The following is a 13896-nucleotide window of genomic DNA, read 5'->3' on the forward strand; positions in this document are numbered from 1 at the left end:
CAAGTTTGTTCATTGAAGAACCCAGAGGAAAAGGTCATGAAACAATGTGACTTTGATACACCTCAATCATCATTTCAAGTGCATTCTCTGCATAAATTCTCCTTTTCCTCCTCGAAGTATTCAACTTCTTGAATAACTGAGAGAATGAAGTCGCAGTTGTAGAACACAAAATCAGACCCTTCAGTCCAACTTGCTCATGCTGACCAGATATCCTAAATTAATATAATCCCATTTGTCAGCATTTGTTCCATATCGATCTTAAACCCTTTCTACTGATTATCAATTTATTTTACTTTATCAGCACTTGAAATACTGACTTTTTTTTTCTCCCAACATTGGTTAAAGAAATTATAAGTTCATTCATCCAAGTTAATTTTGTAATCTTTCACTAAGAAACAAGTGAGAACAACATATAGCTGAGTGCAAAACAAAATACTGCAGCTGCGCGATATCTGGGAACATTCTAAAGGTGAGGCACTGATACTGCACAAGTTTGTCAGTACGGTTTCAATTACTGACAATAATTTAGTCATGCCTTCGCCTTCACACAGTTAAGGCAAATGTGAGATATCTGAATTTCATGAATTGGTTTGTGTTGCACTTCGTGACGATTAAACCAAGAATAATTTTTGTTGATCAAAGGAAAAAGTGATGACCAAAGAAGCTGGACATCAGAGTCGAAAAGTGCCATGCTGGAAAGGCACAGCAAGTCAGGCAGCATCCGAGAAGCAGGAGAGTTGATGTTTCGGGCATAAGCCCTTCATCAGGAATCACAGGCTTCAGAAAAATAACTGACATAGACTTATACCAATACATATGTAGAAGGGTCAGAGCATGTTACTATCAGATTAGAGACTAATTTCAGATTTGGTACCATTCATGCAACATTTCATATGATATTTACATATGTACCTAAAAGAGAAGTTGTCTAAAATTACAAGCTCCAGAATGATTATACGATTAAATCTGGAAATAAAGCTGGTGAACAAGAATGGCAAAGTAAAGTCCCATCAGTATCGCCTTGGGCAGTGTCAAGTAAGAATTTGACAACAGAGTTATCACTTTGGTGTAACCTGCAGTCTGGACAAATTGCAGCAAAAATCTGTTCAATTTTATCTGCAAACTATTGAATGCAAAATCCTCCTTGCATAATAATGAGGCAGCATTTTGGGATGTCATTTTTAAAATATATTATTTTCAATGTTACTCACAATGAAGAGTGATCACTTGGTGCTGTCTACCTGACACAGTACGCAAAGGAATTAACAAAAAAAAAATTATAACCCAAATTCAGAGTCACTAATTCAGTGCTATTGCATGGGTCCAGCATTTATAAGTAATCATTTTTTGAAAAATAAATACAGATACATTTACTAACTATATTGGAGTACAGTCAAGTTTCTTACTGAACAGTGACAGGATTGGACAAAGTCTGCATGGATTTAAGAGAGGGGAATCATACTTAGCAAATCTACTGAAAGAACCTACAGAGTCGAATATTAAAGAAAGAAATTGCAGGACATTTAGAAAAGCTTGTCATGAAACATGGTAGACGGGGTTTTGTGAAAGAGAAACTATATTTGACAAATTTGCGACAGTTCATTGAGGAGATAACAAGCAGGGCTGATAAAGGACAATCCAATGATGTTCTGTATTTGGTTTTTAAAAATGTAAATGATAAGGTGCTACATAAAAGTTAATTGCACAATTTAGGAGCTCATGGTATTGGGGTAATGTATTAGCATGGACTGAGGATTGGTTAACCACACTGGCTGTTGCTGAGTCCTCACTTGGAGTGCTGTATACAATGTTAGCTCCCATATTTAATGAAGGATAAACCAACATCGGAGACCATTCAAAAAAGATTCACTTAGGTGCTTCAAGGATGAAAGGGTTGACCTATCAAGAATAGATAAGCAGGGGTGAGCTTATGGAAACAAGATTCTGATGAGCTTGACAGAGTAGATGTTGACTAGATCTTCTAGCACCAATGAAGTCTCAAACCAGGGGACATTACTAAGGGAACATTCATTTTAAAAAACATAAAGAATTTTTTACTCTCAGTGAATGGCTAGAATTTTCTCACCTAAACAATTGTGAAAGTTAAATGTGGGAGAGGAATGGTTGGGTTACTCTTCAGAGCGTTGTTCTGGCTTGTTGGGCTGAAGGGCCTGTTTCCACATAGAGGGAATCTGCTATTCTATCTCAAATTATTTTAAAAGAGGGCAGATAGATTTTTGAAATATTGAGTAGTTGAGGGCTATGCGGATCAAGCATAAAAGAGGTGTTGAGGTCTGGGTTGGCCCAGCCATGATCTGATAGAATGGGTGAACAAACTGAAGGGAATGAATGCATTACTCCTGCTCCGATTCCTTGAGTCTCCGTTTCATGTTTTTTTTTGTTTCCAAAGAAGAGCGTGATACAATGTGCTAAAGATCTCAGATGTTGTGAAAAAATGGTGTTTATGTACTGATTCAGATGGCATTGATTCATCAATCATAGCTATACAGTCATGAGTAGGAAGGCAATTCCCTCCATGAATAAAGAAAATCTACTGCAGAGCTCACACAAAGGCAATTCTTGCCCTCAGCAAACTCTCCCATCACATTACCCAACATTTCAGCTAAAGCAGGACGCATTGCGCATGTTCTCGCCAACAAAGGGACTCCGGGTGATTGATGTCAGCACCGGACCAATGAATGGATGGCGGGCGGATCTGGAGGACCTAGCGGGATGTTGGTCCTCCAACCAATCAACGTGAATGAAGGGCGGAGCTAAACTAAACCATGTGATCACCCTCGCGCGCGGCGCACAGTCGCTGTAATGAATGCTCGGGAAGTTATGGAGAGAAATGATACGGTAAGGAAAGAAATAAACAGGGAAATGGGAGAAAAACTGTGTTGCTATGAGCGGAGAGGTTTTACAAACAAATTGTGCACATCGGAAAACACAAATTTGAACGTCCCAGTCCCGTGTTTGCAGTAAATGGGGAATTGCCTCAGCATAGCTTCAGGCCTGAGTGAGCGCCGCCATCTTTATTCGGGACACGTGCGCGGCCGCCATCTTTGTAGGGGGCAAGGTGCAGCCAGGCGCATGTGCAGCCTTTCTCGAGTATAGAGTCTTTGGGATCATAGCAGCCAATACTGCTCTGATTCACCTCTGGGCTCCCTCATCACCACTTTGTCAATATCTAGCTTCCTCAGTCTCGAACCATGGGTGTATTTTTGGTCTGTTTACTACTGTATTATTACTTTTTTAGACCCTTTGTAAATGAGTTTGTGGGATATAAATGAATTAATGTTATTTCTGCAAGTATAAATTCTGATACAGAACAGGAATGAGAAAATACATATTCAGCAAAAAGAAAGGATATGTTAGCATGAGACGTGAATACAGAACAATGGTGGATATATGGGCAAACAGGAAAGCATCTGTTTCCCCCTACTCGGAGACACAGGAACAAACCCTAATCAAAGAGGTCAAAGTGGCCTCTGGATAGAAATAGCTGCTAATAGAAGAAAAGATATGCCTAATCAATAATCTACAATAGACTGACGTCAAACACCCTTATGGGATTCAGAGATAAGAGTTTGTCACGGACAAGACAGGATAAACAGAAGTTGTGGGATAAGTCTTAAGGAAATGAGTGACGTAAGCGAAGCAGGGAACAGACAATGGAATAAGGAAAACATATGGGAAAAAACAATATAAATTGCAAGGGTTTTTTGGGATATACTGTGCATTTTGTCATTGCCTTACCTGGTAATTAGACAAACCACCCACCTATAGGTGTATAAATAAAACGACGCTGTTGTTCAGATATTTGTCTCGGACTGAAATTATTAAAGTGAGTGAGCTTTTGTTTCTCACAAGTTTTTCGCTGCGGCCCAGCCCCTGACCATGTGCTGCTCTATTATCAGATTACTTTTTTCTTGAATATTTTTGACAGTCAAGAATTCTTTTTTCCAACAAGCAAGTGTATTTTCCTTCCATTTCTGACTATCAAATTCTACATCATTTTCATTCCCTGTAATCCGTTTTGCACTCCCTGAAACATCAACTGTGTTTCTCCTTCCACAGATACCAGTGATTAATGCCAAAGCCCTGTTGCCTGTGGAGAGGGTGATGTTTGACTTTCTTGTACAGCTGCAGTTTGTGTGGTGAAGGTGCTCTCACAATGTGGTTGGGTAAGTGGCATTATAGATTATTCATTCAGCAACAGTGATGATTTGAAAATAATGTCAAATCAACAACAGTTTGTATTTTTATTATCATACTTATAATTTCACAAAAATACGATTGAGAACTTTAAACATATGGCCAGAGATGGAGATATTAGGTCAGGTGACCAAAAGCATTGCCAAAAAGCAGGTTTTGAGGGATGTTTTAAAGGTGGAAAGCAGACCTGTGAGGTTTTGGCTACGAATTTAAGACCATGCTGCTTCAGCAACTGTAGAAACAGCCACACAGGTGAAGTAATGAATTAACAAATGGTTGGGAGTCTCGAAGAAAAAGGGTTGTCGAGGTCTCACAGTGTGTGGGGTGCAGGGAGCTAGGGATTATCACAGCCAGGAATTAAATCAAGTGTGAGACTTTTAAATTGAGGGATATTGGCCAGGTGCTGGCAGGTGAGACTAGATTGGGTTCGGATATCTGGTCGGCATGGATGGGTTGGACCGAAGGGTCTGTTTCCTTGCTGTACATCTCTATGGCTGTATGCAGTTCATTTTAGTTAGGAGCCTTTTGATGGATCAACAAGCAGAGATTTAGACTTTTTTGAGATTACAGGGAGGTTGAATGTGGGAAGCTGGCCCTGAGTGTGTTTGGAAAATGAAAGTATGAGCTGAGACAAGGGTGGAATCAGCTAGAAATAGTGGTCTTGGCGTGGGACTGAGTTATCACACTCTCCTCACCTCTGGGTTTCAGCTGGTTGCCAGATTGTGAATCAGGGCGGTAACACAATCGGGAGCTGAGTGGCCTTGGTGGAGCCTAAAGTGAGTGTCGCTCAGCTGGCTGTTGCTGAGCAGCTGCTGCTTGGTAGCCCTGTAGATGACACCTTCCATCAATTTACTGCTGATCGAGTGTGGACTGACAGAGGGAAATTGCCTGGGTTGGATTGCCCTGTGTTGTTGTGTTGAACAGCCCTGGGCAATGTTCCACATTGTCGGTCGATGCCAGTGCTGGAGCGGTACGTGGCTTGGTGGGTGGCAAGTTCTGGAACACAAGCCATCAGTATTATTGCCAGAATATTGGCAGGGCCCGTAGCCTTTGCACTACTTAACCATTTCTTGATGTTATTCAAACTGAACCGAACTGGCTTAAAACTCACATCTGTGATGTAAGAAACCAGTGGAGAAGGCTGAGATGGATCATCCCACTTTGCACTTCTGGCTGAAGATTGCTGCAAATGCTGTCATCTTATCTGGTGCATGGATGTGTGAGGCCCCTCCATCAGTAAGGGTGGGGATTTCTGTGATGCTTCCTCCAGTGAGTTGTTTAATTGTCCACCACCGTTCACAACTGGGTGTGGCAGAACTGCAGAGCTCCAATCTGTTCCATTGGATGTAGGATCACTTAGCTCTGTTGCTTGCTGCTGATGCTGTTTGATGCAGGTAGTTCTGTTTGATAGCTTCACCAGGTTGGCACTTCATTTTTAGGTCTGCCTGGTGCTGCTCATGGCATGCCCTCCTTTACTGTCCATTGTGATGGGTGAGAGCAGGATTTACAAACCCATGAAATTACAGATTGTGCTGGAGTACAGTTCTGCTGCTGTTGATGTCCCACAGTGCCTCAGAGATACCCAGTTTGAGATCCTACATCTCTTCGAAGTCTGTCCCATTTTGAACTGTGATAATGTCACTCAACACGATGGAGGTTTTTCTCAACTTTAAGGCAAGACTTTGTCTCCGAAAGGAATGTGTGATGGTCGCTCGTACGGATACTGTCATGGACAGATGTATCTCCGCTGTTCAATTCATAACAATGAGATCAAGTATGTTTTACACTCTTGTTGGTTCCCTCGCCACCTGCTGCAGACTCAGTTGAGCAGCTATGTCTTTTAGGACCTGGCCAGCTCAGTCAGTAATTCTGTTGCAGAGCTCGTCTCGATTGTGGACATTGAAATCCTTTACCCAGAGTACGTTTGACACCATTTTACTTCCTCAGTGCTTCCTCCAAATGTTGCTCATCCTGAAGGAGAACTGATCCATCAGCTGTGGGAGCACGGTACGTGGTAATCAGCAGGAGCCATGAGACTTTCTGGTCTCCGGAGCCAATGCTGTATACTCCCAGGGCAAATCCTCCCTGTCTGTACGCCACTGTGCCACCACCTCTGCCTGGTCTGTCCTGCCAGTGGGACAGGACATATCCAGAGATTTCAGGAGAAAGTGAAGACTGCAGATGCTGGAGATCAGAGTCAAGAGTCTGGTGCTGGAAAAGCACAGCAGGTCAGGCTGATAAAGGGCTTAGTCTCGAAACGTTGATTCTCCTGCTCCTCAGATGCTGCCTGACTGTTGTGCTTTTCCAGCACCACACTCTCGATATCTTGGGATGGTGATGGTGGTGTCTGGTCATTGTTTGTAAGGGATGATTCTGTGAGTATGAGTATGTCAGGCTCTTCCTTGATTGATCTGTGAGACAGCTCTCCACATTTTGGCACCAAAAACCATGTTTGTGAGGAGGATGTTGCAGCATTGAGAGGGCTGATTCTGTGGTTGTAATTTCTGGTGCCTTGTTAGTTGCCAGCTGGTCCATCCAGTTTCATTCCTTTGTTGATACTTTGGAGTGATTAATACAGTGAGCAGCTGGCTGGGCCGCTGTCAGGTTGGCAGGATTTTTTTCGCCATTGACAATGGTTTCATGGAGATCAGGAGATTCCTAATACGTTGTTTTTTTTTTTCTTGAATTCAGATTCCACCATCTGCCTAGATGGGATTCGAACCAGGACTTCAGTCGTTTGTTTTAATATTCTGGATAAAAGCTAAATACATCAGGTTTGTTCACTCATTTAAAATATCACTGGTTTTGTTTCTTTGTAAAACACTGTCCATCATCCTCCATCCTCCCCTCTAACAACGAGTGAGCAGCACATGGAGTTTCTCTGACACTAAGACTGAGATAATCCGATCTACTCCTTCCCTCCCTCCCACTAGACCACTGAGCCAAACTGCATCACGTGGTATTCCTGGTTTTTATCCTAAACCTACATCTTTCTCCAGTCTCTTGTAAAGCCTTATCAGAGCTCACCTTGACCCTTTACTCTAATCTCACTAAACTCACTTTCCAACTCTCTTTCCTCCGCTGCCGCCTCATCACTCCCCCTCGCCAATTCATAGATTTTGTTCCTTGTTCTGTCTGTTGGTCTTTTCTGGTTCTGTCCTTCTCTCCCATTCTGTGAAAAACTAACATTTGACCTCACCGTTGTTGGAAAATCCTGCTCCATCTCCACTCTCCCTTTCCTTTCTGAATTCCTTGCATTTGGTGTCCCTCAACGATCTATCCTTGGTCTCTCCTGTATTTCATGTACATAGTGCCAGGAGGTGATATCGTCCAAAAACACTGTTAGGTTTGACATGTACACTGACGATGCCCAGCTCTCCCTCCCCATCATCCATTACTCACCTGTTACTCAGTTATCAAACTGCTTATCACATTCCCACTACTCGATTAGCTGCAATTTCCTCCAATGAAACATTGTCACGGTTAAATCCATTGCCTTACCTTTACCTTTCTGCTGAGCCCCTCCCTCCCACTGGGAACTCTGAGGCAGAACGACCGTCTTCACAATATTGCTGTTATATCTGACCCCAAGGTGACCTCTACACAATCACAACACCAGGAATTCCAATCTCAAACATTTCTTTTTTCCACCTCACCCCAGCTCCATTGCTACTGAAATCCCTTACCCGCGTCTGTGTCGCCTTAAACTTGAATCCAAAACAGAACCCTTGATTCCGTGACTCAGAATCTGGTTTCAGACTCCCCTCTCAATATTAACCCTCAGACACAGCCTCTCTCTATTTATCCTGTCAAACCCCTTAAGAATCCCATCTGTCTCAATGAGATCGCCTCTCTTTCTCCAAAATCCAGTGAGTAGAGTCCCAACCTTTTCAGCCTTTATTTAAAGGATAATCCCTCCAAACCAGGGATCATCTCATTGAATCTTCCCTGAAATGCCTCCAATAAAGTGAAACATTTCCTTATATAAAGGGACCAAAACTGCTCTCATTACTGCAGATATGGTGGTCTCACCAGCACTTCCACACGTTACTCTCAGGTATATACTCCAAACTCTAGTACTGAGAACCTTTGAAACAAAACATTCGATTCCCCTTCCTGATTCCCTGTTGTAACTGTGTGGTAGCTTTCTGTGTTTCCTGAACAATTAACCCTGGTCCCTTTGTTGTGCAGCTTTCTATAGTTTCCACCATTTAAATAATACTTTGTTCTTTTATTATCTCCTCCAAAATGAGCGACTTCCCGTTTTCCCAAGTTACATCCCATCTGGCAACTTGTTGCCCCCTTCTCCTGAGCATCTCTCTCTTTTCATAATCCTCTTAGACCTTTACAGTTATGCCTTTTCTAGCAGATATCCCCCCCTTCCCATTCTTCCAAACATTTACTGGGAGCACTGGGCAGTGGGAAGCAGGCAGAGTTGCTATCTTTTTAGGGATACGCTTTGGAGTTATTGAAAGGATCTTCCTCTCCATTGGTCCGGATGGAGACAACTTGCCCATCGTTAGCCTTTCACACCCATGTCTTATTGATGAGGAAGAGCGGCAGCATGGAATGAAAGAAAAGAAAATAATTCTTGTTCCCCATATCTCACTGACGCTTGGATCATTTTCTCCAATGTGTCAAAGAACTGCTGTGTTCAGTCACATGAGATCTCCAGTTGGAATCTCCTAGAAACCCGCAGATTTCCCCCTGAGTTGACTGCTGTTGTCCTCAAGGGTAATATGTACAGTAATCCTGGGCCACGAGGAGGGGATGGTGTAGGTTTCTAACTTGAACTGATAGTGATGGATTTTATAAACTTGTATTACAGGATATTACAGGTGGACATTCAGATGGTAATCTCAGTAAATGTTCTGCCAAACTCTGATTGAATTACTCAGTATATCAGGACCTGGATATTCGCGTTGTGTGTGTGAGTATTGTGTTCCAGATCAATCCCATTTGCTGCTTAAAAACTCTCCTTTGAATCATCGCATTCTCTCAAAAGGTCTCCCCAAACCTTCAATGTATCATGTAATCCTTTTATGATGACCTGATGAGTGTAAGGTTTATTGTTCGAATATGTAATTTTTGTATAAGGCTGTCTCAGAGAGGGAGCAGAATATTCTTAAAGGGGAGAATAACCATTTTCAGGGGAGGCTGTTGTTTATTTGTATCAATGACATAGGAATAGAAGAGTTCACATTGTTGGATCATTGGAGTCTCTTGTGGGGTAGAATTGACCTCCATCAGAAGGATGGATTGTACCTGCACTGGAAGGGAACAGTTGCTAGTGCTATTCAGGAGGCATTAAACCAGTGAAGGAATGTGGGTAAACCCAGAGAGAGAGTGAGGAAGAGCTAAGTCTGACGCTGGTACAGTTCAGACATCAAACAGTCAAGGCAGACAAGGGCAAGGCACAGAATGAGCAGTTACACTGCATTTATTTCAATGCAGGAGGCCCGATAGGTCGGGCAGAGGAGCTCTAGGTATGGTTTTGAACATCGCACTGGGATATTATAGCAATTACAGAGACATGACTTAATGATGGATAGGACCAGCAGCTTAATGTTCCAGTGTATAGATGCTATAGCAAAGATAGGAAGGGGGCAACAGAAAGGGGGCGTGGTATTTTTGATTAGGGATAACATTACAGCCGGGCTTCAAGAGGGTATTCCTGGGAGTACATCCAGGCAGGTTATACAGGTGGAACTGAGAAATAAGAAAGGGATGATCTCCTTATTGGGATGGTACTATTGACCCCCCCCCCCCCTTCCCCAATAGTCAGCAGGGAGTTGAGAAGCAAATTTACTAAGAGATCACTTCTCTGTAAGAATAGTATGGTTGTGTACAAGACTGACCTTCTTTGTTATTCATTCACAGGATGAGGGTGTCACTGGCTGGGCCCAAAGGGCAGTAAAGAGTCAGCCACATTGCTGTGGGTCTGGAGTCACATGTAGGCCAGACCAGGTAAGGATGACAGATTTCTTCCCTGAAGGATATTAGCGAATCTGATGAGGTTTTTTTTTTCTCAATAATCAACAATGGTTTCATGGTCTTTAATAGATTCTTAATTCCAAATTTTTATTGAATTCATATTCCACTCTCTGCCGTGACGGGATCCAAACCCTGGTCCCCAGAACGTTATCTGGGTGTCTGGATTATCCATCTAGTGATAATCTCACGAGGCCATTTGGCAGGGTGAGTGACTGAGGTATCCGTAGGGCAGCACATCAGCACCAAATATCCCATGGTCTCTGCGGAAGATAGAAAGGGCTGGGGAGGGAGATATATCCCTGGTGGTGGGGTCTGACTGTAGGTAGCGGACATAGCAGAGATTAATGGCGATTAGTGGATGGCAGGTGAGGACCGGGGGATTATATTCTTATTGTGGTTGGAGGGGTGAGGGGAAGGCGGAGGTACAGGAAGTGGAGGATATGCGTTGGAGTGCATTGTTGATCAAATGGGAGGGAAATCCGGTCCTTGAAAGAGGAAACCTTTCTGGGATGTCCTGGAGTGGAATTGCTTCTGCTGGGAGCAGATATGGCAGAGGCAGAGGAATTGGGAGTACAGGATCACGTTTTTACAGGAATATACTCGATGGTAATCATGAGAGCAAAAAGGGGACTTGAAATATCTCTATGAAATAGTTTTTAAGGAGAATCCAGAGAGATTCTAAAAATACATTAAGGATAAAATAATAACCAGATGGAGAATAGGAATTCTTAAAGATCAACAAGGCCACCTATGGAGCAACAGGAGGTGGGAGAAATACTATGCTATTCTATTCTAGAGAGTTTGGAGAAATAAATAGTGATAACTTGAAAAGTGTCTAGATTACAGAGGAGGAAGTAGTGGATGTCTTAAACAGTAGCAAGGTTGATAAATCCCTGGGACCTGATCAGGTGTATCCCAGAAATTTGTGGAAAGCTCGGAAGGTGATGGCAGTGCCCCTCCCTGAGGTATTTATATCATTGTTTGTGACAGGTGAGGTGCTGGAAGATGGGTGTCATTATTTTAAAAAGGTGGTAAGGAAAGGCCAGGGAACAAGAGAACAGTCCATCTAACGTCAGTGGTAGGTAAGTTGTTGGAAGGGATTCTGAGGAACAGGATTTACATGTATTTGGAAAGACGAGGATTGATTCGGGATAGTTAACATGGCTTTGTGTGTGGGAAATTCTCTCTCTCTAACTTGATTGAGTTTTTTTGAAGATGTGACAAAGATGATTGATGAAGGCAGACTGTGGACGTTGTCCATATGGACACTGAACAATGTTCCACAAAGCAGACTGGTTAGCAAGGTTAGATAACAACATGAAATGGCGGGAGAACGAGCCATTTGGATACAAAACTGGCTTGAAGTAGGAGGCAGAGAGTGGTGATGGAGGGTTGCTTTGTGGACTGGAGGCCTGTGAGCAGCATTGTCCTGCAGGAATGGATATTGGGTCCTCAAATAAATGACTTGGATGTGAATATGAGATATGGTCAGTGGGTTTACAGAAGACACCAAAATTGGAGGTGTAGTGGACAAAGAAGAAGTGGACAAGTTCAGAATGCAACAGTATCTTGACCACATGAGCCATTGGAGCGAGGAATGGCAGACTGGGTTCAATTTAGATAAATGTAAGCTGTTGGATTTTGGAAAGGCAAATCAGAGCAGGACTTGTACATTTAATGGTAAAGTCCTTGGGAATGTTGCTGAACATAGAGACCATGGAGTGCAGGTTCATTGTTCCTTGAAAGTAGAGTCGCAGGTAGGCAGATTAGTGAAGGTGGGGTTTGGTATGCTTATATTTATTGGTCAATGAATTGAGTACAGAAGCTGGGACGTCAAATTGTGGTAGGACAGGACATGGATTAAGCCATTTCAGGAATTATGCTTTAAGTTCGAAATTCCCTGTTCTGGAAAGGATGTTGTGAATCTTGAAAGAGTTCAGACAAGATTTACAAAGACTTTGCTAGGGTTGGAGAATTTGGACTACAGGGAGAGGCTGACTAGGCCAGAGTTAATTTCCCTGGAGAGTCAAAGACTGGGAGGTGACTTCATGGAGATTTATAAAATCATGAAGGGCATGGATAAGGTGAACAGCCAGGATCCTTTCCCCCCAGTTAGGTGGGATCAAAATAAGATCCCATGGGCTTAGGTTGAGAGAGCAAAGATTAATAATAGATCTAAGGGGCAAAGTTTTCAAGCTGTGTGTGGTGTATGTATGGAATGAGCTGCCAGATGAAACAGTGGAAGCTGATACAATTACAACATTTGAAAGGCATCCGATTGGGTACATGAATAGGAAGAGTTTCCAATGATACGGACCGATAGCTGGCAAATGGGGCTCCATTTGATGAGGATTCCTATTTGGCGTGGACAAATTGGACCAAAGGTCTGTTTCTGTGCTGTACATCTCTATGACTGTAATAAATTAAAATAAGATGTGTTCCTCTTTTGTGGAGAGCTAGCGGAAGCACAGATAATTGTCCTTGGAGCTGAGAAGGTTAAGCAGTGATTTTGACCAGGTGCAAATTTGTTTCTAGGATATCTAATCTGCAGAGAGAGTGGAAATGTTAACAATGTCACAATTTTAGAAACTATTTTCAGGTAATTGGCAAATAATGTGAACATTATTTTATTCAGTAAGTTCTGAGTATCTGGAACAGTCTGAATGGCAGCTGGACACAGACTCAGCAGTTATTCATAAACAGATTTGGAATTTTACTTTTTAAGGGAAGATATGGGGGGCTATGGGCACATGGGAAGGGAATTTGGACAGATTTGCAGCATCTCCAGAGGGAGAGTGTACATCCCAAATGGGCTGAATAGCCCCAACCCCTGTGCTCTGTGATACTGCCCCATTGAGTGTGAATGTTGTAGCTCATCCCAGGGCAGAGAGAGGGAGGATCCCACCACTCACCTCACAATGGGCCCCGATGATTGATGTCAGCGCAGGCCAATAGGGGGCAGAGGGCCGTACTGGAGGGCCAGGTCGTACCAGTTTGTCTTCCAACCAATCGGAGTGAATGAGGGCATCCTCAAGGCTGGAACTAAAGAAAGGCACATATCGCAGAGATTTGAGAAACTGGAGGACATGAGATAGGGAGCGTTCTGTGGCTGGTGAGGAATTATATAAATAAGGAAGAGTTGTGAGGCTGGATGAGGTGGCAGTGAACGGGAGAGTTGAGGATGGAGGAATTTAGATTAGTGAGGATTAGAGTCATAATGTTATACAGCAAGGAAACAGGCCCTGTGGTCCAACCAGTCCATGCCAACCATAATTGCAAACTGAACTAATTGTACCTGCCTCCGCTTAGTCCATATCCATCCAAATGTTTCCTATTTATGCACTTATCTGAATGTCTTTTAAATATTGTAATTATATTCACAGCTACCACTTCCTCTGGAAGTTCATTTGACACATATATTTTTTTTTAAAACCATAATGTCTTTTCTCAAATCTTTCTCATTTCATCTCAAAATGAATGCATCCGAGTTTTGAATTCCCCTCTCTCTCGTCCATTCACCTTATCTACACTCTTTCTGATTTTATAAACCTCTAATAAGGTCACCCCTCAACCTCCTGCACTCCAGTGAAAAAACTCCCAGCCGATCCAGCCTCTCCTTAGAACACAATCCCTCCATTCATGGCAACATGCAGGTAAATCTCTCCTGAACCTGCTCCAATTTAA

Source organism: Chiloscyllium plagiosum, unplaced genomic scaffold, assembly GCF_037043375.1.
Source record: "Chiloscyllium plagiosum isolate Xiang-an unplaced genomic scaffold, Cpla_swu_hap1 HiC_scaffold_37, whole genome shotgun sequence".
Classification (NCBI taxonomy): Eukaryota; Metazoa; Chordata; class Chondrichthyes; order Orectolobiformes; family Hemiscylliidae; genus Chiloscyllium; species Chiloscyllium plagiosum.